This window comes from Rhagoletis pomonella, unplaced genomic scaffold (genome assembly GCF_013731165.1).
Source record: "Rhagoletis pomonella isolate Grant_MI unplaced genomic scaffold, Rhpom_1.0 Rhpom_scaffold_00003, whole genome shotgun sequence".
Taxonomy (NCBI): Eukaryota; Metazoa; Arthropoda; class Insecta; order Diptera; family Tephritidae; genus Rhagoletis; species Rhagoletis pomonella.
The window spans coordinates 31,448,035-31,475,274 of record NW_023458557.1 but is presented as its reverse complement, the minus strand read 5'-3'; the positions used below and the strand labels follow the sequence as shown (position 1 = coordinate 31,475,274).

Sequence of the window (27,240 nt, the reverse complement as noted above, 5' to 3'; positions counted from 1 at the left end):
TTAGATGGAGGAGTTATAACGAAAAAACTTATATCTGAACAATCAGTTGTATGGGAGGTATAGGTTATAATGACCCGATCTTTGTAATTTTCACTTTAAGTTTTCTGTTGATAATGGGTGGAAGTATTGCAAAAGTTCATGTTCCTAGCTGCATAAATGGAGAAGTTATAACGAAAAATCTCATATCTGAACAATCAGTTGTATGGGAGCTATATGTTATAGTGGTCCGATTCTTCCGGTTCGGACAAATGATTAATAAACTATAAAAATACACCTACTTACCAAATTTCATCCGAATATCTCGAAAACTGAGAGACTACATTGCATACAAACAGACAGACAGACAGACGGACGGACATGGCTAAATCGACTCAGCTCGACGTTCTGATCATTTAAGTATACATTTTAATGGGTATATCTCTTCTTATTCTGGTGCTTACAAACATCGGACCAAAGTTATAATACCATTTCATGCTCATGAAAGGTATAAATATCTTCCTTGACATTTATGTTAAAAGTGTAAAATATGTAAATGTACCTACATAAACTTTCTCGTGAATACCATCAAATCATTGGTCTTGAAGGGAATCTCTGTATGCATGCATGCATATGAGCAAATTAAAAAGTCGATACAATTTACAGTCGAAAAGTTCAGTTTTTGTATAGATTTCGTACTGAAGGAACAATTTTATTTCCCAACACTGTGGGGAACTAAGCAAAATGGCCTTGTATATTTCGCAAATATTCAAATACATAATCCACCAACCGATAATTTTATATATTCATTAAAAAATAATTTGTCATCAGTCTGAAATAAAAAAAATTATAAATCGTAAGGGTAAAATAGTATTGTGTTATTAATTCAAAAATAAAAAAATTCATTTCACTGACGAACGGGGGGATCTATCCCCCCAAATCCACTCCCCGCCTGGCTACGCCACTGATGCACAGTTTCGACTCAAAACCGAAATAATGCATATGACAAAAACCGAAATAGTGCATACATGAAAACGAACTTCTTTCTGCGTAGGCGGCCCTCGGCCGCGCTTAGGGATTATAGCCCTATATAGTAGAACTCTCCTTTCTGTGTTGCCGGAAAAGAAGGGCGGAAGTATTTTTGCGCAGAGCTTCTCTCTGCGTAGGCGGCTTTCGGCCGCGCTTAGGGATTAAAACCCTTACTAAGTAGAAGTAAATAATTCATATTAGAAAAAACGAAATTATCCATATGCACATTTTCGTTAGAAAACCGAAATAATGCATACATGCACAGTTTCGGTTGAAAACCGAAATAATGCATATGGCAAAAACCGAAATAAAGCATACATGCACAGTTTCGGTTGAAACCGAAATAATGTCTAAATGCACAGTTTCCATATGCGCAATTTCGGTGCCCCCTCCAGAAGCGCCCTTCAGTGTATGTATGTGCGTTTTCTCTTTTAGAAAATAGGTACTTAGTTTCGACCAGGTTTTGAATGTAAAAATTACCATTGCAGTGGCGTATTCGTGCTCATTCAGGTTTTCTTCCACTTCCAGCAACTTCCAATATTCATTCATCCACGATTTCGCCGGCCATTTTTCCAACTGACTGCAGCACCTTCGCCAAAATTACTTTACACTCGCGCAATAGGCGATTTTGAGCCATTTTCTCGTTCCTGTTAGTCATCTGAAACGGAATAAAATATTAATTGCAAATAAATCCAATATTTATTTATTTATTTATTTAACCCACATTTTCACACAAAACCTTTTTCATAACATCAGTGCGATGATCAAATACATCCAAAGCGGCCTTCAGCCTGTCTTTGGTTTTCCATTATTTTTTCGTCCATTTCGTTTTGAAAAGTTCGCTTGTTCACTATTCTTATCTTTATACCTTTATTCACCTATTTTCTTTTTAGCTGATTAATTTATTTTCGCGAGTTTACGACTGCGCATATAACACCAAACTTTGTTTTCTCAGAATATAAATCAAAGTTATGGACAAGTCGAAAAAGTACTCACTAAAAAGAACTCGTTAAAACGATCAATTATTTATTTATTTATTTATTATTAATCAACAACAAACAGGATGTTTACAGACTATATGATAGTTAAATACATAGGTTGTCATACAACCTTATGACAAGAGCCTTACAAGTAGATTCTTAAAAGTAGACTTAGAGTATGAGAAATCAAAGTCTAAGGAAGAAGAATACGCATTAAACTGTGCTAGCGTCCTCCTAAAAGGAGCATTCATCCCATAGACAGTATGTATATTAATATTATACTAATATTTATGTGAACTTCCCAAACAAATTTTAAAGAGCATAAAATGTTTTTGAATGACATCACCGCAATTTTTTCCGAACCGAGTTAAAATCTCAATTACTTTTGTCAATAAGATTTGTGGTACTAACAACATCTTACACAATCATGAATATATGTTTTTAAAGTTTTGCTATTTAAAAAGAAGAAGAAGAGCGAAAAATCGGCGCGGCGGCGGCGTTCGGCGCCTAAGGAATTTTGTACAAAATTTTCGTGATGTATGTACATTGAATACATCGTTTGAAGGAACTAAATTCTACTTGTATAAAAACACAATTTTACGAAATGAAAATTACATTTTTAAATTATTTTTTATTGCATAATTTGGGTCACTGGACAGGAATATGATCTCGTTTATTTTTCCAAAAACAGCGTAACTCAGAAAAAACCATAGGTAACATATTTTTCGACGAAAGCGTTTATTGCAGTTAAATTGGGGTCGAATACTGGTAATCTAACGATTTTTTCCCGCAGTAGACAATTCTTTTCAATACTACAACAATACTACTTTTTTATACGCCTACTACAATGTTGTTGTAAGTTATAACCAGGGAACGGACTTTATGGAAATTGCCTTTATTTCTGCTAAAGAGATAGAGTATATTCGATTAAGAATGTCCACGATTTAGCTTTCCCTGATTCCATATATACACATTTGATTGTGCCTTTTTTTGCCTTTTTTAAGATATTTGCCTTTTTTTGCCTTTTTTAAGATATTTGCCTTTTTTGCCTTTTCTACCTTTAAAAAAGTGATTATAGCATTTACAATTTTTTTTTGTTTTAAGATTAAAAAGTATACACATGCCCATGCGGCTTATAGAAGCGCAGGGACCTCTTGTCAAATTCGTGTTGGAAAAATTCAAAGCCGTTTTCTCAGCTAACGTAGGCTTGGAGACAATAAGGGGTGTGGATAAAATTGTAAAGGGCGAGGAAAACGCCCCTATTCCTGATAATATCAACGTTTCCAACGTTCCATATTTCGATTGGGCTCCACTTGTATCAACTTACGTCGAGCGCACATTTAGTACATTCAAGGCTTTTCTTCGCGAAAATTGAATGAAAATGCTGCCAGAAAACTTCAAAATGCATATTGTGGTTCAATGTTACTACAACTATACAGACTAAAGTTTTATGAGTTAGAAACTCGAAAGGATAAAATACTCAAAGATTCAAAGTACAAATATTTCATATAATGAAATTAGTTCATAGTTTTTCTCTTTTTACTTGTAATACAAACATTTCTAAAATAAATGTATTTTTTGATTGTTCCTCGTATTTTCTGTCTTTTTTTAGTGCCTTATTTTGCTTTTTTTTTTGCAATACCTAGTGCCTTTTCCTGCCTTTTTCGCTATTTTATTTTGCCTTTTCCAGCCTATTTCGTTATTTTATTTTGCCTTTTTTATAGGTTTTTAGGTCCTAAAAATCCGTTGCCTGGTTATAACACATCAAAAACTTTAACGCCAATATCTCAGAAAGCAGTTTTAATAGAAGCGGCCTCTTTGCTTCTAACTCCTCAATTATAGGAGATAAAATAAAGATAATATTTTAATATTTTAAACAAACATATTTTTTGCTAATATTTACATTCGTAAGTTATTTTATTCTGGGGTCCCACATACGTATACAAGTACTAGGTGGCTGTGTGAAAATTACGTTAGCATTCCTTAGTGGTGGTCAAACCGCAGGAAGGTTTTGCTCCTTCGCATCGCAATGTTTTCTACACAGGGTTAAAGTTCCCTCTTTATGGTAAACATTAGTATTATTTTTCATTACATTCGGTTCTCCTTAGAAAAATTTGGCGCTTCATATTTTAGTGGAAATTTTAACCATCTATAAGCCATTTTTTTCAACAGTGGGTCAAAAAGGCCCGTGCTGGTTCTAGTTGATGGGTTAAACTATTGAAAAAAAAGTATACCAACCTTGTTTTCAATATGTAATTCGCAAAAAATCGTAAGAACTCCGTAATTTAACATAACGGTTGATAAGATTATTGCTAAAATTTATTGAGAGCGACATAAATTACCCCAATAACTAAACTTTTAAAACTTTTTTATTTCTTTAAATTTAAATAGTATATACGGATCTGTAGAGAACATAGAGATCCGTATGTGTATGTATGTATATACCTCAGACCTTCTTCTGTTCGCCCATCAATCAGCGCCAGACACTCTACATTTTAATTCAAGTAGGAAGTAACAATATTTAAATTTAAAACTAATTCAATAATGAAATAAATAGAATTATAATAATAGAATAATTGGCATGGCGAATGCCTAACGCCGACGAGTTGAAATGATAAGATTAGTAGCCTCATGGCTCTTTGAAATCTACCTAATGAGCAGTAGCGCCGGCGTTTCCAGACGCGCCGGCGTCGGCGCCGCCGCAAAGCCTGTCGGCGTAAACCTCTAGTATGTAGAAAACACATACACAAAAACGGCACTCACGTACACAATACATACACATAAACAGTACTAGACTGTCTCGTTTTAATTTCGGAACAGTGTGCAGAGCTCTACCATATATTTTCTAAAATTTTGGTGTCTACCACATCTACCACACAAGGCTTAAAATCTACCACATTTTTAGGCAGAACATTTGTTTAAAATTTTCACATAACTGTATTCAATAATTTTTACTGAGCTCGAGGCCGTCATTTAAATGAAAATTTATTGTGAAAACGCAACAATAATTTGAAAAAAATGGTAGGAGTGATAGCTATTTCGGAAATCACCACATTTCCTCATCAGACTTCTTTTAGTAGGATTCGAACCGAAGATCCCACTGACTCAGCCAGTTGCCTACGCACTGTGCTAAGTTCGCCTTGTTAATACTTGTTGTTTATTTCCACTATTTGACATGCTAAGCCAACTACAATCAAGCGCAGCTATTCCGCTGATCATGTGGTTGTTGGTTTTGTTGGTTTTTGTTAATATTTCTATTATTAGAATGTTTAACTTTTTAGGTGTGCTCGTCCTCAAGTTATTTGTTTTTGTTATTTTATGGCATTATAACAATTATATTCAACAATTTTTATTGAGCTCGAGGCCGTTTTTTAAATGAAAATTTACTGTGGCAAAGCAACAATAATTTGAAAAAATTGTAGAAGTGATAGCTATTTCGGAAGGTGACAGGTAATAAGATCAACGTAAGTAAGGTCAATTGACTTTATTTCCCACCCTGGTGCGTGACCGGCGCGCACACCACGTCACGCTACGCCGCGGCCTCCCCCGACCCCCCCTTCTCCGTCTCCCGCCGTGCTGTAACGCGGGTAGATTTATTTTTTGTAGACGTTGAAATAAAATTTTTATATATTTTAAACATCGAGGGCATATATTAAATAAAATACCCTCTATCTGCACACTTTTCACAAAGTTCAGATTCTGATATAAAAATCCACCTAAGCTTTAGCTGTCATCAATGATATTAATGCTACCTTATATAACGACAGGTAATAAGTCCCAGATGGTTTCTAAAATCACAAATTAGTTTTTGTGAAAATTGCAGGTAGAGGGTATTAATGAATTCAAGCCCTCGATATTTCACATTTTTATATTTGTAAGTTATTGGAAGCAGGGATGCCAACTTGGCTCAAACCTTACCATTTGTCCCTATTTTACTTCAAATGGCACTTAATTTTTCAATTTGGCACAAAGTGCCAAAATGGCACTTTTGTAAAAAAAAGTTACATTTCAATACATTTTTACGAAATCCTTTGCGTGCAACTCTTTTTCTCAGCTAAAATTTTCTAATTTATAAAGGCTATTCAACTGGTTTATCTTATTTTATCATTGCACTTGTGTTTGGAAAATGTAGCTTCATTTTATTGCTAAATGTGAATGATTAAAAGGAATGACACCTTTTTTGGAACTTTTATTTTTCTATTTGGCACTTTTTTTTTTGGGGGCAACAACTTGTCTGCTGTAAAAAAGCACATAATTTGTGTTTCAAAAGTGTGTGAAAGCCAATCAATTAACTCATATGATTTCGGTTCCGATATTAAATAATCAATAATTGTTTATATCCGCATTTTGGCACATTGGCCTGTTGAATGTGCCATCTAATAAATAATGTCGTCGTTCTCCTTAGGTGCTTTTAACTAATGTAGTCACAAATTTCTGGCGGAGACATGAATACAGTGTAAGAAAATTCTTTTTCTATAATTGTTTCCTTATAGAAAAGTTGGTTTCTTTTCCACCTTAGACATTCCGAATTCGTTCAAAATATGCTAATTTAAAACACAAAATTCTTTCAGTGTTCCTCCGGGGTTTTTGGACATGGACTGTTTCTTCAATTTAATAGTGTTCGCTTTATTTTTGTGGAAACGAAACAGGTTTTGCAAGTTATGGATCATTCCTGCACTTTTTCTTCAAACATTTCTCGTATTCCAGCTGTGCGCAGGCGTTTAGTTTTTCGCATCGTGTTTTTACATATTCGTAATTTAAATTTTTTTAATAAAATCAAATGGTGGCAGTTCATGATTGTGTGTGGATTAATATCACAACACTGAGGATTTGGCAATAACCTTTTTCATCTATTAAAAAACAACACTTACGGGACAATGTTTATTGTAAGAACAACATTTTTTCTATGGATCGACATACTTTAAGCACGAGGAAATAGCGTCAATGACTTTATTTCCAAATTTTTACTGACTTTATTTCGCTTTTGAAAAGGTAATCCTGGTGCGAAATAAAGTCAATTGACCTTATTTCCATTGACCTTATTACCTGTCACTTTTCGGAAATCACCACATTTCCTCATCAGACTTCTTTCAGTAGGATTCGAACCGACGATCCCACTGACTCAGCCAGTTGCCTACGTTCGCCTTGTTAATTCTTGTTTCTTATTTCCACTATTTGACATGCTAAGCCAACTACAATCAAGCGCAGCTATTCCGCTGCAATTCACTTCATCATGTGGTTGTTGGTTTTTGTTAATATTTCTATTATTAGAATGTTTAACTTTTTAGGTGTGGTGATTTCCGAAATAGCTATCACTTCTACCATTTTTTCAAATTATTGTTGCTTTTCCACAATAAATTTTCATTTAAAAAACGGCCTCGAGCTCAATAAAAATTGTTGAATATAATTGTTATAAGCTCATAAAATAACAAAAACATTTTCACATAACTCTAAAATTTCAGCTCAATTTTTATACGAACAATTAAACAATAAATTTTTTAAAAAGTACATCATAAATTATGATTTAAATATATATCGTCGTTTAAAAAATTGGATTTGATCACACAAGCTCTTGGCTCAATCCTTATCCATTCGTCCTGAAATATACTATCTAGAAATGCGATTGCTTTTTAAAAGAGGGAACCAATTTGAAATATGAGTGTTTTTACGCTCTAGAAAATAGTTTCTACAACTTCACATACGCGGTTTTGCATTTTGTTGATACGCGGTTTTGCACTTTAAACGACGATATGTGCCTTAACTTTTTAATATTGCAAAAATCCGCATATATATATATGCTAAAGTATTATGCAATGGAAAAATAATTTGGTAGATTTTTTGCATAAATCCATCTGTAGGATTTTTATATTTCCCGATCTAATTTTTGAGTTGTGCCTCTTTTGACGACGGTATGCGATATGTATACCCAATAAAATATGAATTGGAAAAGCTACCACATCTTATTCAAATCTACCAAATTTTGTTGCGATTCTACCACACTAAAATAAAAAGGGGTTTGCACACTGTTTCGGAATCCTTACACATTGAAAACTTACCCTACAAGACGCGATTGACAGAAACTCTAACACATTCACAACGAAAACTAACCCATATGCCAAATTGTATACGTCAGTTTGGCCCTGTAGTGAATGGTCATTTGATCGATCAAGTGAGTGGCAATGCTGATAGAAGTAACGGTAGTTGGTTGCCATAGTAACCGCAAGATTCACTAGGGCTGCATTTTGTGCTCAACAAAAGTAGTTGTACCTGCCAAATAATGTCGAGTACTGAAGTACTTGGATATAATTTTGAACTTACAATGTTATCTGGCTGGAGTGAACACCCGATGCTACGAACACCTCGAAACAGTGAACATGAAAATTTTTCCGTTGAGTACTCTATAGAGTGAACAATTTTGAGTCTTTCTAGAGTGAACAAAATTTAAAACCAATTCCTTCCAAATTCAAAACTGTAACGACAAATTTAATAACAAAAAGGTTAAACCCTTCGCCAGGCCGATCCCGTAAATCCCCGTATCAGGGATCTCAACTCGGAGATTCGACAACTAGTGAACGTACATAAGCGGAAGAAGTGGGAAGACCATCTGAAGACCTGTAACTTCGTCTCTGGTGTGAGCAAGCTTTGGTCAACCGTGAGGTGATTGTCCACCGGGGAAACCGTCCACCAAAGGAGAGTCTTCTCGCCCGATAGCTCACCTTTCCCCGGTAGCGAAGACACTAGAGGCCCTTCTACTCGAAGCGAAGCATAAGCAGGGGTTCCGTAAAGTGCACAGCACAACAACAGCACTTGACGCCATAAACTCCCAAATAATTCGTGGCCTTAACCGAAACCCCCCATGTGAGAGAACTATTCAAGTAACGCTACTAGAAGACAAACGGTGGGCTGCGAAATACCTGAGTGGTCGTCAGTGATCTTTAGAGACAAATCGAGCAAACCTAGGAAAATAAATCAGCGAGTTCAACAGGGTGGCGCCCTTTCCCCACTACTGTTCAACATTTACATTTCTAAGCTCCCTCAACCACCAGAGGTAGTCTCGATTGTCTCTTATGCTGACGATTGCTCGATAATGGTTATTTCACCGAGCTTTCTCGCTTCGTCACTGCACGGAGCCTAACCTTCTCCCCTAAGACAAAGAACAAAGAAACGTTGCTGGCAACGTACAAGGCAATTAGCCGCCCGGTTCTGAACTATGCAACGCCTGTGTGGTTATCGGGGACTAGTAGGACGCAGTGGATGAAACTGCAGACTTGCCAAAACACGGCACTCAGACAGCGACAGGATGCCTTCTGATGTTGCCGAAACATCACCTGCGCAACGAGGCCAATATGCTCCCGATTAAGGAGCGTAACACAATGCTCTGCAAGCAATTCCTAGTAGGGTGTCACCGTGTTAGGTACCCGAACAGACATCTGCTTGCGGAAGAACCCTCGCGACGGCACGTCAGAAGGCATCTATATGAACTGACGGACGAAGTCCGGGGGTTCATAAAACTACCTCTGGACTCAACAGCCTACCGACAGTTATATAGACTCTCGACCTGTGTATGCCGTTCTGGGCACGCAACCACCACACGTGGACGAGACAAAGCTTCGTCTGCCTCGGGAGACTCGGACCGCATAGCCCAACTTCGATCTGGCTACTGCAGCAGGTTGAACTCATACTTGAGCAGAATAAATTGCAGATGTGCCAAATGAATTCCCCGCATTCGCACTGAACCCCACCCTGCTAACGCCTCTGGCCTTATGGACAGACCCCATCGAGGCTGCACGCTTCCAGGGTCTACCGCTAATAGAGCTTGACGACAACGATACAACAACAACAGGAAACATGTGTTGGCATTAGCTGAGGGAAAAGACGACGTTTCAGAGTTCTTAAAAATTTAACTTCAAAAGACGTACTGCGCAATAAAATTGATTTGAAAGAACAAAAAACTCAATCTGGATATAGTGAACAATCTGCATTTTATGAACTGGTCTTGCATTAATTAGTTCACTCGCCCCAGATAGCACTGTAATTAGTTTATATAATATTTTTACCATTTATTCGAACCTGTTCTTAGCAAAAGCACGTAAAAATAAAAGTTATTATTGTGGCATGACTTTTTTTTTAATATAAACGTAATACATAAAACCGTATAATAAAGTACTTGGTACTGAAGAAGTTCAAATGCGCACATCAACAGAAAAAAGAAAGACGCAAAACGAAAAGGCGCTCAAAACTCAAAGTGCTGTGGAAAAAAAAAATTACATCGACATCGCCAGCTCTCTACCACTGCAGTCCTAATAGAAACGAAATTAAAAGATCCAGAGCCACTTACATATATCATAAAAATAAAAGGTGTGTCTGAGGACGCAGCCAGCGTTATTAACCCGCCGTCAATGATAATGGGTGTGAAACACCCGATCCGTTTTGAAATACGTACTGTTTGACCATTTGGTGCCATGATGTCGCGAAATTCCTTGTAGCTGCAGCTAACAAGTACAGCTACGATCGCGGTCATTTAATCTTTGATTGGTCGTGAACAAGTGCGTGTATATAGTCGAAAACTTTCGTTCGGGTGTCTCACACCCATGTTCATTGCCTACGTAAGAATTTTTATACGTGCGATTTATATATTGTTTCGCGATATTTGTAACGAAAAACTCTTTAAAGTATGCACATTTTTTTGAGTACTTGTACTTATACTTGTTTACAAAAAAAATTTTAAAGTTCCTACCCTACTTCTTACTTAAAACATAATATAGCTGAAAGCACTTAATTTTGTATAAATTTTTTAATATTAAAAATTAAAAACAAAAAAAATATGCTAAATGAACTAAATACGCTGTTTTTGCTTTTTTCCAACACAAATATTATTAAATCAATTAAAAGACATAAAAAATAGCTTTAACTGTAGGGTTTTTCTATATATGCATATATTTTTTCTAGGGTGTGACACACCCAGTTCATTGACGGGGTGACAAAAAATATGTTCATTGACTGCGGGTTAAAAATTTATTTTCGCACGAGGCATTGCGGAAGTTTAACTGGGACGGAAGATGGGAGAGAAAGCCACAAAACCAAGGTTCATAGAATACAAGGTTACGACATCAGCCATGGCCGCCATCTTGATGACGTAGATGGCTCAATTTTTGGAGTTGCCAGATTCCCAAAAAAATATCTTATAAAAATACACTATTTTAGTCAAAAATACATTAAGTTTTATTTCAAATATGTGTAACCCCGATATTTACCGTTTGACAATTTGCGTCGAGGTTTGTGCTTTTTTCTGCGTCTTTGAGTTTATTTAAATTATTAAAAATATAAATGCCATATTTTTGATTGCAAAAACTACACTGAAGAAGGTAATTTAGGTTTTACCGTATGTCTAAAGATGAATTGCAATTTCGGTAGCGAAATTTTGGCAATGTTATGAACGCTTTTTATTTAAAAATACGCGAGTGCGTTCTGCTCACTTTCAAGAATAAAATCACCAGCAAATTTCAATTTGCATTCGATTAACATTTCATTTGTCACTATTGTACGAATATTATTATGTTAATCCAGTTTCACGTGAAGTTATAACATTTTGTGTTGTTATAATAAGCTTTGCCACGATTTTATATCAAAAATTCCCATTTGATTAGGATTCCTAAAATATGCTATACGGCAACTACATTTTCTGCGTTTTGTGTACTCTCCAAGGCGAATTTATACAAGGTGGTGTTGATGGCGAATTAAATTTTCGCCGCGGTACTACTGAATGTCAAAATGATGTGTTTGTTGTAAACAAGGCGAATTCATTTTACAACAAACACAGCATTTTGACATTAAGACGTACCTCGGCGAAAATCTAATTTCGCCATCAACACCACCTTGTATAAATTCGCCTTGGTACTCTCCTTCTTCGTAAAATATTTCAACCAATCAGAACTCACTTCGCAACTACGTCATTGGAGGAAAACAAAAGGTATCCCTAATTATGTGGCCACTACCGTATACATATGTACATATCTTTTAACAATACAAATTTTTTGATCATTTATTTCATTCCACATAGATGCATTTAAAAATAAAGTCTTGTTGAGTTCGAAAAAGAAATCAAGAAGGCAATTGAGCTCAGCCATCACCGCTTGCACCAAAAAATCTAAAAACACATCGACAGGAAATGTATGATTTTAAGATATTAGATTTAAGTATGTACATATGTACGCTGGTAGCAAAATAATAGAAACGCCTTAGTTTGCTTGGCCCGTAGTCATAGTCAAAATAAAGTCGACTTTAAAGTTAGTTCCAGCTTTTTTGACAGATATCCCATTGAAAATTATGTCAAAAAGCTGCAACTAACTTTAAAGTCGACTTTATTTTGACTATGACTACGGGCCCTTAATTTTTGGCCACATTTTATTTGTTTATTCAATGTTTAATGTATTGTACTTAGTGTAATATATTTAGTTGCTAATTTGATGTTTAATGGAATGTACTTAGCTTCTAATTTTTTTGATGATTAATAAATAGTTCATAAGGTTTTATGAAAATAAAAGAAAAAACAAGTATTTAATGTGTAATAAATGATAGATTTCTATATCATCTGTGAGAGATCAGAATTTACGAATTTTTACATCAACTGTGAGTAATCAACAATGATATGAAAACATGTCAGACTTGATGTGCCATGATTGATCGGTTATTACATCATATCTGATTGCACATTGCTGACTTATATTTCTATCAAGGTTGATCACTCATAATTGTCGAAGATTTACATCACTGGTGATTAAAATTTGAATGCCGAACTCAAAGGGAGTAAGCAGTCTAGCAATATGCCAAAACGTATATGTTAGAAGGAGATGAAGCATCACACGTACAAAAAACTTTCCATCAGATTTTTCACACTGCCCTTTAGAATTTTATAGAAACTTGTAGGTAGCCAGTTACAGAAATCGCTATCAGTCTTCCCACTCAAATGATTTGTCAAATGATAGTCACTGTTCTTGCAGGGTAGCTTACTGCCAATAAAGAAGTGTTACATACATATATGCTTGAAACTATGCATGTGTAGTTCTTGAACTAAATGAACTAAAGAACTAGTGCATCTCAATGAACTAGTTCACTAGTTCGGTCTCACTTTGGATCACGATCAGTGTTGCCATACATGAGCTTTTCCTACCAAAACTGGTAGGTTTTTCTCCATTTGGTAGCTTGGTAGGTTAGATTGGATTTTGGTAGGTCCCACGACAATAATAGCTATAGCGAAAAGTTGAAAATATGTATGTATCTCTGAACATTTTATCAACCTTGTTTACACGAATATTTCACCGGTGCGTTCTTACAACGGCGACCGCAAACATGTAACCCGATTCGTAGGTAAAAACGTATACCCTAATTATTGCCAATATATGTATCAGGGATGTTGCGAATGTGGAATTTTAGACATCTGCGGACGCGAATGCGGATGCGGAAGTTTAAAAGCTAACATCCGCGGATGAGGATGCGAATGCGGATGTCAAGTATTTTTATACCCGAGCGCAGTTGTACGCAAGGGTATTATAACTTTGTTCACATAACGGTTGTTTGTAACAGGCAAAACTAATCGAGACAGATATAGACAAAGTATACATAAAGAAAAGAGTAACCGTCTGTGCACACGATCACTCGAGTAAAAATTGGGATATCTTAACGAAACTTGGTATGTGTACTTCTTTTGAGCGTAGGACGGATACATAAAAAAAACAAAAAATTGATACATATGTACAATAATTTTTAGGCGAAAAATTTGAATATAATACATTTTTGGAAAATGGGAAAATAAATTTTTGGGAACCGCTCCACCAATTTCTCCCAAACTTGGCACAGTTGTTGGTCTTCACAAAAAATACCAAACAGTTGAAAATTAAAAAAATCGGATAATAACCACGCCCACATCCCACATAACGGTGGAGAAATAGAAAGCTTCGATAAATCAGTAAATACTGAAGCTAATTTATTCAAAATTGATGTTTGCAATAATTCTATAGCAAAAAGTACGCTTATAATAAAATGTTGGAAAATGGACGTGACCCCGCCCACTTATGACCACATATGCGTATCTCGGTAACCGTTCGATCAATGTGTACCAAACTCGGTACGATTATTGTGGTTGCCCCATAAAGGCAAAACGTTTAAAGTTATTGAAATCTGACTAAAATTACGACCACCTTTTTATAACGCTAATTTTACCCAAAATTGATACTAACAACAATCCCATGAAAAGAAATAACGTTATTATGGAATTTTGGAAAATGGGCGTGATGCCGCCCACATATATCTATATAAGTTTATATCATTATGTCTAACTGAACGTTCTATCGAAGTTGTTTGAAATAGACGTAAAACCACCACTGCTTACCATGTAGCGGTAATTTTCGGAAAGGTAAAAAAACTATATTGAATACTTGCGCCAGTTATTTAATGTTCGGCTCCGCCCGAACTTAGACTTTTTTACTTGTTAAGAAATAATTTAGGTGAGTAAATTAGGTGATTTAGTTAAATAAAAAATGGAAAGGTTAGTAATTTTTTTTAATACTTGAATTTAAAAATTGGAACATTGTATTCAATAAAAAGTTTTTAAAGGGTCGTAAATCAAACCTGCGGCACTAAATAACGATCCGCTCCCTGCGAAAAACTTGAAAAATTTCTAACTTGACAAAATTGTAAGTTCTTTTCGATTGACGCTGCACCAGTCGAGAGAACTTTCAGTTATTTTTTTTTTTTAATTGTGGTGCAATAATTCCCTTTTGGGAATTGCATCGGTCTGCAAATGTCGTATGTATCCTCCTGACTTTCATCTTCACAATCTAGTATCATGGCAAAATCGTTGTTTAAACACCGTTGTTTTCCAAAGAATTCTTCATTCTCATTCTTTTGGTTGTTTCTGAATGTGGAGAACCAGTAACGTCAACAGCGTTTTTTCGATTTTAGTTTTTGTAATTCATTTTTGATCCTTTCTTCTGTGAATGGCCAGATATACGTTTTGTCATTGCACTTGCATAATATTCCAGGGACTGAAAATAACAGTTATTTTTTTTAAGTTAAACTTGGCCTAATATTTTTTATTCCGAAAGTTTTTTTTGGATAATAAACAAACAGCTTATCAAAATTAATCAAATTTGGTATCATGCGAAAGAGGACTGAAATAGCTTTTAAACAGAAATAACGAACGAAGGTTACCACCTCTATTTATATATATTTTTATATCATTTAATACTAAAGAAATTCATATACCTGACCCAAGGTTTGTTCTATGGTAATTAATTAACATTTTTTATTGAAATATTTTTCAGTGGGTGGCTTTGCTCGTTTGGACATTTCAGTTTTAAAGCTATTTAAGTCCTCTTTCATTTAATTTATTGTCCGGAAAGGACTTTTAGTTTCGAATAAAAAATATTTGGCCAAGTTTAACTCGTAAAGAAAATAACTGTTATTATCGGTCCGTTCAATATTCGCATTCGCAAAAGATCCGCATTGATTATTGCGAATGCGAATGTTAAAATTAATGCGGAAGCTCCGCGGTTGCGAATGCGAATGGGAATATTCGCAATAACCCTGATATGTATGTACAATATGAACATCGATATATGGAAAAATCTCCGGAACCGTGTGCTTTTCTGTTACTCACCTTTAAACTAATTTTATTAATGTAATTTTACTTTTTATAAAAAACTTGGGTAATTTTGATAACAAATGTGACGAGTTCTTGTAACTTATTTAATTTTTTTCATTGCAATAATGTCATTTTAATTTTTATAAGCAATCAAAGTAATTAAAATAACAATTTTGACGTGTCACTTTGGCTACCTTTTGTACGTTTTTTGAGTATAAATTTATCAGCGCAAAACGGAGACTTTCAAAAATCATAGCACAGAGTAAATGTAATATTGGAAAATGCATTACAGGCTAACCTAATATTCACGCACGCCGCCAATTTATTGTCAAAAATTTCTCGTGCACATGCAACTTGTATGAGATTATCCGAAATTGAACGGCGTGCGTATGAAGCTAACTCAATTTCCAATTTTTGTTCTGCGTGACATTTTGATTTGACGTTTCGCTCAATGAAATCAAATGCAAACGCATGCAAGTCAATTTCGGGTGACGCAAAAAAACAAATTCGACGGCATGCGTACCAAAACGCAAGCCGCGAATATTAGGTTATCCTGTTAGGTGTTGAGAAAACCGTGATACAAAAAAGAAGGTAGTTTCAATAAACAACTTTTGACGGATAATACATTTTTTTGAAGTTTCATAAGTTGTGAGTATTATCACCGGGCTTGCCACTTTGATAATATTAAAACAATAACTCGGAGAATTTTCTTTCGCATATTTATACCAATGTAATAACATTTCAAATCAAAAACCATTATCAGTGCTTGGTATTTTTTTTTTTTTTACGTAGCTCGCACTATTTTTATTAAAACTATTATATAAAATATAAACTATTAAAGAAGACTTCATCGTAATTGTTCTTTTTATTTTATAATAAAAACCACGCGTGCATTATTTTGTTATTTCTAAATGTAAATTCTAAAGAATTTTCTTCCCAAATAAAACCTTTTTATATTTTGCTTCAAATTTCATTTTAAATTTCTCATCCGATTTTTGAAAAAATTAGATTAGCGTATCACCATTAACTTTCACAAATTTTTAATTTAAAATGAAAACCGCGTATCAAGACAATGCAAAAGCGCTTATGCGAGGTATCATAAATTATTTTCTAGAGAGTAAAAACACTCATATTTCAAAATGGTTCCCTTTTTACAAAGAAATCGCATTTCAGGACGAATGGATAAGGGTTGAGCCAAGAGCTTTTGTGAGCAAATCCAATTTTTGGTAAAAAATGTCAGTTACGCGGTTTTGTACTTTAAACGACGATGTGTAAGTACACATTTCCGTTATGCGCTCTGAAATCTAGTCGTCAAGCCCATTTTCGAAATTATGTAGCCGGCACAATTTTCAAGTCCATAAAATAAGATCTTCTGCTTAAAAAAAAATATTTCTTCTAGTGATCAGGTAGCATGAATTTGATGAAATGTCATAATTTTATTAAAAGTCAAATGGTTAACAACAACAACGAATGTCATTAACCCTTTCGGTACATCTTTTTAGATTCGGGCTTTAAAAATCCTTAATACATAATATAATAATTCAATTTAATTTTTTTCCAAAATGTGATTCTAAAGTGTTTTTTGAAATGATGCCATATGGCATCATTTGTACTAACTGGTGTAAAAAATATGCAAAGATTTTTTAATATGGTATTTTATTTTATTCAAATCAAATTAAATAACACCACAAAAATTTAATAAAATAAGTTGGAACATGCATAGATTTAATAATTCATTTAAAAAATTTACCAGTTGCGATTTCCCAGTACAATATATCGTTATTTGCTGGTGCGGATTTCAGCTCCTTCAAATATTATTGATGCCATATGGCATCATACACATTTAAAAATATACCACGCGTTTATTAGCACTTTTTATACCCGAGCGCACCTGTGCACAAGGGTATATTAATTTTGTTCACATAACGGTTGTTTGTAACAGCCAAAACGAATCGAGATAGATATAGACAAATGTATACATAAATGATCAGAATGAAAAGAGAAATTGATTAAGCCATGTCTGTCTGTCCGTCCGTCTGTCCGTCTGTCCGTCCGTCCGTGTACACGAAAACTCGAGCAAAAATTGAGATATCTCAACGAAATTTGGTATGTAGGTTTCAATTTATCCAAGGTACGTTGGTATTGAAAATGGGCGAAATCGGACTGTAACCACGCCCACTTCCCATATAACGGTAATTTTCAGAAATACGAAAACTGCGATATTTTAGCAACTAATGGAGCTTATTCACTCAAAATTGATATTTACAATAATTTTTAGACGAAAAATAAGAACGTTATAAATTTTTGGAAAATGGGCGTAGCCACGCCCACTTATGGTTACATGTATATATCTTGGTAACCGCTGCACCAATTTCTTCCAAATTTGGCACAGTTGTTGACCTTCGCACAGCATACCAAATGGCTTAAAATTTTGAAAATCGGACAATAACCACACCCACATCCCATATAACGGTAATTTCCAGAAATACGAAAACTGCGATATTTTAGTAAATACTGGAGATTATTCACTCAAAATTGATATTTACAATAATTTTCAGACGAAAAATAAGAATATTATAAATTTTTGGAAAATGGGCGTACCCACGCCCACTTATGGTTACATGTGTATATCTTGGTAACCGCTACACCAATTTCTTCCAAACTTGGCACAGTTGTTGACCTTCGCACAACATACCAAATGGCCGAAAATTTTTAAAATCGGACGATAACCACGCCCACATCCCATATAACGGTAATTTAGAGAAATACAAAATCTTCGATAAATCAGTAAATATAAAAGCTAATTTATTCAAAATTGATGCTTGCAACAGTTCTTAACCAAGAAATACGTTTGTGATAAAATTGTGGAAAATGGGCGTGGCACCGCCCACTTATGATCACATATATGTATCTCGGTAACCGTTCTACCAATTTGTACCAAACTCGGTATGGTTATTGTGCTTGCCACATAAAAGAAAAACGTCCAAAATGATTGAAATCGGGCTTAAATCGGCTTTTAATATAACGGTAAATTTTAGAAATGCTTGAAACTTCAATATTTTGAAATTTAAGGACGCTAATTTACTCAAAATTGATACACCCCGGCTCACCATGTAGCGGTAGCTTTCAGTAAGGTGAAAACATATATTTAATACGTGCGCCGGGTATTTAATGTTCGGCGCCGCCCGAACTTAGACTTTCTTACTTGTTTAAATTAAATTACAAGTTCTAGCAATATTTGACACTATTTTAGAGACTATAGCATATTTATTTGTTTTTAATTTATTGGGTTATTTGGTAAAATATAGTATTTTAATGTAGACCTTTCTAAGCAGAAGAAAATCGATATTTAGTAAAGTTTAAAAATTGAAATTTTTCATCTACTAAGGATAAAAATAACAATACCGTATTAAAATATAGTTTATAATACTTCCCATTACAGCTTTGCATATAAAAATATAATTTCAGATAAGCTCAATTAAATCTGTGAGTATTCAAAATCGCATGACGCCATATGGCATCAAAACAGCAAAACGGTTAAATGAAACTACCTTCTTTTTTGTATCATGGAGAAAACTATCTGCTCCTCTTTGGAAATAAACTGTAACAATTTGAAATCTGTCACTCGTTATTATTATTAAAAATGTAATATTTCAAGTTCTTTTCCATTTTGAACTTTCAGCAATTACTAAATTGTTTAACATTCTTCACAAAGTTCGTTGAAAATGCTAAATACAAAATACTTTTTGTCTAAAATACGGCCAGGAATTTGTATGTGTATATGTAAGGAATTTCAGATCTTTGGGCAATGCGATTAACGAATTTTTAAATATTTACTCCAAAATGATATTTTCAATGGATCTTAAGCAAAAATTAGTTTTTCGTAAAATTTTTTGGAAACTGGGCGTGGCCCGCTCACTTATGTCAAATATGTGTATCTCGAAACCGACTGCACCAATCTGTACCAAATTTTATATGACCTTCTTGAATACTGTCTTGAAAATTTTTTAAATCGGACAAAAACCACGCCCTCTAGAAAAATCGCTAACATTGAGTTTTCAAAAATTATCGTTTATTACTATAACTCTTTAAGCATTTGAGAAAAATGGATCACACAAAAGAATTTAATGTTTCTTCAATGGATTTCAAACAATTGGATGTATAATTAATTTTTGTACGTTCAATTGAAACATTTAGGTATTTTTTGCATTGAATCGCACGGTTCCGGAGATTTGCCCATATGTATAACTGAAAAGTCAATAAACCCACTGAAGTATTGAGCAAGCTGCACCGACTGGTGTGCGTGGTCATCACAGGAGCTAGGCGCTTCAGGCAGACGGATGCACTTGGTGTCATTACAGGCATTCCTCCTTTGCCTATTCTGATTGAAAAAGAGGTATGCTGGACGGCTGCCCAATACGATAAGCATGAAAAGTAGAGATCTTTGGGGCCATTCGGGATTCTTAAGCCATCCCTGGATGATCCCCAGTTATCCTTCTTCAAACTCTACATGGTCAGAATTCCTGAAAGGCGATAATAACTATGATTGCCGAAAGGTCCCAGGTGTGGTATACCGACGGATCAGGCGTACTTGGACCAAGATTCCAGAAAAGTGTGCCAATGGGCACATACCCAACTATGTATATTCCAGGCGGAAGTTTACGAAAACGAAGTCTGTGTACGAATGTCTTCATTGAAGGAACTACTACTTTGGAAGGAATCTCAGATTGCTGCTCACTAGCGGAAATCAAAGGAAATGAGACAATCAAAGAGATTCATAAGTTCCTTCAGGAGGAACTCCGAAAGACTCCTTGAATTTTGCCGGCAGTCTTAGAATTCATACAGGCGTCCTTACAGAACACTGCAAGTTAAGGTACCATTTGAATAAAATGGGGCTTTCCCTAGAGAAAGACTGCAAGTCGTGTGGGCTGGGTTTAGTACAAAAGATCTTATTGCGAGTATTCCTGACGTAATAATAATAAGTATAATTATAATAATAATAATATGTATGTGCCGAGCCGTTGAAGAACTTTTGGCAAATAAATGCGCAAGAAATATATCCGATAGTAGGAAGTCAATATTCTTATTAGGTTTCATCAAAAAATTTCTTGTCGTTTAAAGAATAAAGGGAATGCCGTATTATACTAAAGCGAGCTTCCCGAAATAAGCTACTACTCTTTACGAACACAGATTTATTGCAGTTAATTTGTTTTTATTGTACCAGCTGCTTATGTTATCTTTAATTTTAATAAACTTGTCATTGATTATTGTCAAAATTAAAAACTTAAACAAAATTTGGGTAGGTTTTGGTTGGCTTTTAGGAAATTTTGGTAGGTAAAAAAATGTGTCCGTGGCAACACTGATCACGATCCAAATATTCTTGGCACGAAAGAATGACGTGTAGCCCCATTTTTACAGACGCTTTTGCTGATACTTCAGCTGCATTGTTGATACTTCAGTTCCTTGCTAACGAGTTTTTTCGGGGCAGGGAAAATACTAAACCCGCGTAGAATACTCTTAAAATCAAACCAGCTTTCTAAATAATTTAATTAGGGGATTCACAAGAAGTGTTAATCGTCGTAAAAGCTTAAGCCGAAAAATGTTTTTATGTAAAATAACGATTAAGTTTTAAGGATTTCTAAATACACCTAAATGTTTTTAAACGGATAAAAAATATATAACTTCTATATTTATGAATTTGTTAAAGTTTTAGGTTTATGTTAGTGATCGGACTTCTTCCACATTGTGTCACTTTTTTGAGCATCTACCACATCTACCACACAAGGCCTGAAATCTGCCACATATTCGCGTTTTTGAGTAGTTTTATTTTTGCCCGACATAATTTATTTTAATCTTAAGAGGAAAAATTGTCCAACAACAGGCAGAATGGGAGGATGAAATAAACTGTAAAATAATAAATTTTCTCAATATTAAATTTTTCGACAGGAAACGTGGTTTTATTGTGTTAAAAATATATGATTTATAAAAAGTATTAATAGCGAAAATGTTAAAAAACGGCGATTTTTGTGAAATTATTAGCAAATTTCAGTGCATCTAAAGTTTCTAAAGCGTTGTTTACTTTTACTTGGGAATTGTCAAAATCGGCAAATCCCAAGTAGCGGTTTCTGGAACGTGCCACATTTGTTCGCTACATCGTGATGTGATAAAAAGAAAACCCGGCAGCACTCCGCAAGGTTGCAGAAATCGTTCAAAATATGTTCGTAAAAATATCTTGATATGGAAGGAACTGCTTTACACGGTCAAGGAAAAAAATTGCCAAAACCCAACGCAATTTTTAGCAACTTCAATCTTGCACTTTATTATATTAAAATTAATTTTTCTTTTAGATTCTAATTAAAATGCTTGCAATTTAGGTGAAACCTTGCAGAATTTTTTTAATTTTTGCACAAAGTTTGATCCAAAACCTGAGATCTACCACATTTTTTTGAAATCTACCACATTTTTTCCAGATTCTACAACACAATTTTTTTTAAGTCCGATCACTGTTTTATATACTTGTTTATTTGTATTTTATTTATACAAAACCTCTGTATATGATTGAAACGATGTTAAAATTAAATATCGAGGGCTTATGTTCAATACCCTCTATCTGCAATTTTCACAGAAACTACTTTGTGATGTTAGAACCTATCTGGGACTTAGCTGTCATCACTGATGTTAACTATGACTTTGCAATTTTAAAGTGAATTCTTCTGGCCGGCGTTATAGAGGTCAGCATTAATATCACTGATGACAGTTAAGTCTTAGATGGATATATATATCAGAATCTAATTTTTGTGAAAAGTTCAGATAGAAAGTATTGAATATACGCCCCCGATATGCTACGTATGTAACTAAATATTTTTGTGTAGTAACAATAATGCTTAGAAGATTACCATGACTCCAAATTTATACCGTCGATTGCAAAAGACTGCATAATTTTTATGTGATTTACAGCCGCACTCAGAACCGTTTAATGATTACTTAAGGTGTTCCTTAGTAACTATTTGAAAAAATTCCCTCTCAGAGTCAGTTAATGATTCGTTAACGGCATTTAATGAACATTAAAGTTAAGCAAAGAAGAACCTTTACTTAACTCTTTAACGAATGATTTTGAATTTTTTTTTGTTTGTTTCCAATAAATTTCAATTTAGATAACGTTGCTGTAACAGTGGCAATGGCCCAGTGAGCAAGGGCACTTTCATGCCATTCGAGAGATCCGAGTTCAATCCTCGGCAACGTATTTTCTTTTAATTTTTAAGTTTTATTGTTTAAAAAATAAATATTTTTTAATTTATTTAATGTTTAGAAACTTTTTAACTAAGCTTTTTCTATATTTACTTTCATGTTCACATTTTTTTAGTTTTTCTTGTTTTAAAAAAATATTTTATTAATATTGTTTAGTTTTTAGAAAACGTATTGCTAACGATAAATAGAATAACGGCATCCTCCTCGTTTCAATTATTTAGTCATCCGAAATACCGAAAAGAGCTTTCAAGATAGCTGCTGGAATATAAAGACTTTTGTCTTTCGAAGGACTGAAATGAGTTGAAAGACAGATGCCAGAATTGGCCTGTTAGTGGGTTTGTTTTTTTTAGCAAACAGTTTGTGAAAATTATATGAAATAAAAAAATAGTTTCCTTTTTAAAACAATATATTCTACAAATCAAAAGAAAATCAGATTAAAAAAGAAAAAAACTAAATAAAATTAGTTTTTAAAAATTGAACAAGAAAATAAAATAAATTAAAAAGGAAAAATAAAATTTTCCTGCCCTAGGACTCTAACTCGAATCTCTCGAATGGCACGCCAATGCTCTGCTCACTTAACCATTGCGACTGTTGGGGCAGTGCGCGCAAAATGATATAAGTGCTTATTTTTATATTTGATTTCAAACTGAACGAAAAAAGTGAATGATTCCACAAAAAAGGGCCGCAATTGGGGCCATACTTCAATTTATTCATTTCATAATTTTTGACTCTGCGAGGAAACATTAATTAACTGATTTAGCGATCATTAGTTAAGTACCCGTTAGAGCTAATTTAATGAACGTTTCTGAGTGCGGCTGTTAGTTCCTAAACATAAGTATTTATTTCCGTATTTTATGTTTGTAAAAGTTTTTGTGAATTCAAATTACCAAAGTTTTTGTTTTGTATGTAATATGTTTGATAATGATGTGGCGAATACTGCGGCAACGCGAAACGAACAACAATGAAAATGGCAGAATGTTCAGGGAATGACGTAGAATATTCGACAGTGAGAAACGTCAAGTGGATGAATACTGCGAACAGCGAGAGAATGAGAGAATGAGCCATGAATTCCAGAACATTCTAGAGTTGCCATGAGTGCGAGCGCTGGTATATAAGGCCCCTGCTACAACGAAGTTAGCCAGTTGCAAGTGAGTTGCGAATCAGCAAGGTACAAGCAAATTGTGCAACAGAGATAAATTATGTTAGAAAGTTTTGTACAGCATTGTAATTGCTTTAACGAGTATTGTAAAGTGTTGTTATTGCGTTAGCGAGTATTGTAAATTGTTTGTTGTACAATAAAACTAATTGTACCGTAATTTGGTCATCTTGGGCTCTTATTTAACAATCCAGCAATACGAACCTAGAGATTTTTGGTAAATCCGTCAAGTTTTCAAGGATAATCGTAACAATTGGTGTCAGAATTGGGATTGTTAAATAAATCCCGAAGGATAAATTTTTGAAAATGGCAAAAATTCAAGACCTAAAGATCGAGGAACTCAAACAGGAGTTGGAAAAGCAAAATTTAGCAACCTCCGGAAGAAAAGAGGAATTACGGCTGCGAGAGGCTATGGGAAATAAAGGCTTCGACGTTGATAGATATGACTTCCATAGTGAGGACGACGCGACATCCACGAAGGACGAACGAAATGATGAGACTGCTTGTTCGTCGAAGAATGTGCAGAAGACATCCGTGAAGGTTGAAGAACAGCAAAAGGGTCCTAATTCATAAACTGCTATCGACATGAACACGTTATTGGCTGTCATCTCACAGATGTCATCCCAGATGCAAGCCCTAGAGACTCGTATATCATCAGAGGTATCCGCACAGGTGTTATAACGGCTAGAAACCCAGCTACAAGCACAAGAGACACGTATATCATGCCAGCTGGAAGCACAGGATGCAAAGATTACGGAAATACAGGATAAAATCTAAGAGAGACAGGGCAAAGGTGAGGCTAAGGTAGAGGAGTTGGAAGGTCGCCTCCGTGATTTGCATTTGAATCGTCCAGCTGCTTCTACAAGCGCTCCCAAGGTAAAGACTCAATCCTTTGACGGCACGATTCCTTTCCAGGTCTTCAAGCTCCAGTTCGAAAAGACGGCTGCAGCAAACAAGTGGCGCGCGGAGGATAAATCCGCTGCGCTATTTGTTGCACTGAAAGGACCTGCGGCGGAAATCTTGCAGACCAAGAATGATAGAATACAAGATTGCGCCGATCGGAGAGGATTTTTGAGAATAACTTGTGTGTGACGTCACACTGGTGCAATTGCGAGAGAGAAATGCCAAAACGTGAGCAAGAATGGAAGAAGAAGAAAAAATGTTGCAAGGAAAACGTAAACAAGTTGCACCAGTGTGACGTCATGCAAACAACGATTCTGTCAAATTCGTTAAGAGAGGAATAGCGGTCCGAGATCGGCGCAACCTTTGTATTCTCTCAATCGTGCTTGCAGACTATTCCTGACCGTGAGAGGAACAATTACGATGCGTTGATGAGTGCCGTGGGGAGACGTTATGGTAGGGAGCACAGGAAGCAAATTTACCAGATGGAGCTGGAGAATCACTACCAAAAATCCAACGGGTATCTACAGGAATTCGCTCCAGAGATTGATAAGTTGGCTCTCTTGGCAGTTGGAGCACCTCGAAAAGGTGAAAACCACTAAACGAAAGACATATGTGAATCCAAAGCCAACATTTGCTAAAACTGCCTCGTATGCTCAGACACGTGAATCGGCGGCGCTCCTAAGTGGCCAGCCTACAAAGCCCATCGAGTAGAAGCAGAGACACCTGATGCTGTACGAGATCCTGAAAACACTCAACTCGATGGCAGGGAAAAATACTCCTAGTCCAACCGAGAGAAAGGATGGTGCTGAAAAAAGCTTTAGTTTCGGGAAACCAGACCCCTTCGCACGCGAATGTAAGACGGGTTCCAACAGGTCAAACAGTTCAGCAGTACGTAAACACAGGAAGGGGCGACTGGCTCCCGCAATTGAATGCCCCATAATCCCCGTCTCGCAAATTGGCAGAAAAGCGAGCAACGTTACTGTTGGTGGATATGTGGACGGATATGAGTGAAATTCCATTATTCGACCTGATTTGGCTACTTGGTATGTGAAGCCACTAACTTGAGCAAAGCTACAGACTGTAACTGGTGACCGCACCCAAGTGATAGGAGAAGTACCATGTGAGGTAATCAGCCTCATTGCGTAAATCGTAACTTAGGCTAAATTGTACGACTCGACAACATTGGCATTGCCCACTGTCACGCTGAAATAAGTAAACTATGAAAATCGTCGTAAACTATGCAGTGCTGCCAAGTTTTTCCGTTTTAATACACTAGTCGAGTCGAAATTTTAGGCAATGACATGAAATTTTCAATACGGTTCGACTCTCGAAAAACGACTTGCAACCGGCACGAATCTCGCAATGAGGCTGAATAATCGGGGGCGTGGCCTCGTATACCAAGTTTATAGTGGCAGACATTGGGGATGAAATCAACATCGGCGTTGGCTTCCTACTTGGCCAAGGCCTGAACATAGACCTCCAGGGAATGATCCTAACCTATCGCGACAGGACAGTGCCACTTAGGTTGGTTTCCACAACCAGTACTGCAGCAGATGGTTGGTCTTAGAGGAAGCCCCAAAGATTCCACCAGCAACGGAAGCGGTTAGTTGGGCAGAGGTCGGCAGGAATGGAGACGGAGTGGTTTCGACAGGAGAAGGAAGCGGTTCACCGATACGGGAAAGGCGTGATGGTTCCGCCAGCTCAGTGAAGAAGAGAAAGTCACAACAAGGAAGTGACCATGGCAAGCCAGGCAGTATTTCCGCCACGAAGAAAGCCACTTAACCACGTTACGAGGGTGATACGCCGGTAACCGGAAATGGAGGCGGCTGTGGAAGCAGTGAGAAATTATTATATATTTTTTTTTTTATTTTAAGCCATATTTAACCAATTGTTAACTGTGTTGTTCAACCAACATATATAATTCGTGTTATATGTTGTTTTCTTCTTAAACTTTGAAAGCAAAAAAGAAATATGGCCACCTTTGGCATGTACACTGGTCATCGCCCAGCGGGGCGATAGATATAAATCTGTCGTCACAAAACGCCCCGAGCGAACTTGGCATTTCGCTTGGGCTGTATTCAATTGCATATGCTTCCAGGTGTACTTATTTTGACAGCGCGTATTTCGCTGTGCTGAGACTCAGGGTTCAAACGATGTTGATAAAGTATCGATACTTTTACTCGATTCAAGTATCGCCAGAAAGTATCGGTACTCGAGTAAGTATCGAATGGGAAGCACCGATAGAGAAGAGAGGTGGTGCCGTCAGTGGTACCGTTCCTTTGGTTTTGCCGATTTTGAAATTCACA

General features: G+C 35.7%; 1 protein-coding gene across 12 annotated transcripts in view; it reads right to left on the bottom strand.

The window, feature by feature from the left end:
- LOC118735137 (Krueppel homolog 1) overlaps positions 1–27,240 on the bottom strand; it is a 428,624-nt gene that overhangs the window by 342,074 nt on the left and 59,310 nt on the right. For 2 of the 12 annotated variants that reach the window (XM_036464769.1, XM_036464763.1), the window contains exon 2: positions 1,486–1,663. The exons of the other annotated variants lie outside the window; for them this stretch is intronic. The gene's annotated coding sequence lies outside the window, so the exon portion shown is untranslated. The remainder of the gene's footprint in view (positions 1–1,485; positions 1,664–27,240) is intronic. 12 annotated transcript variants of the gene reach the window in all.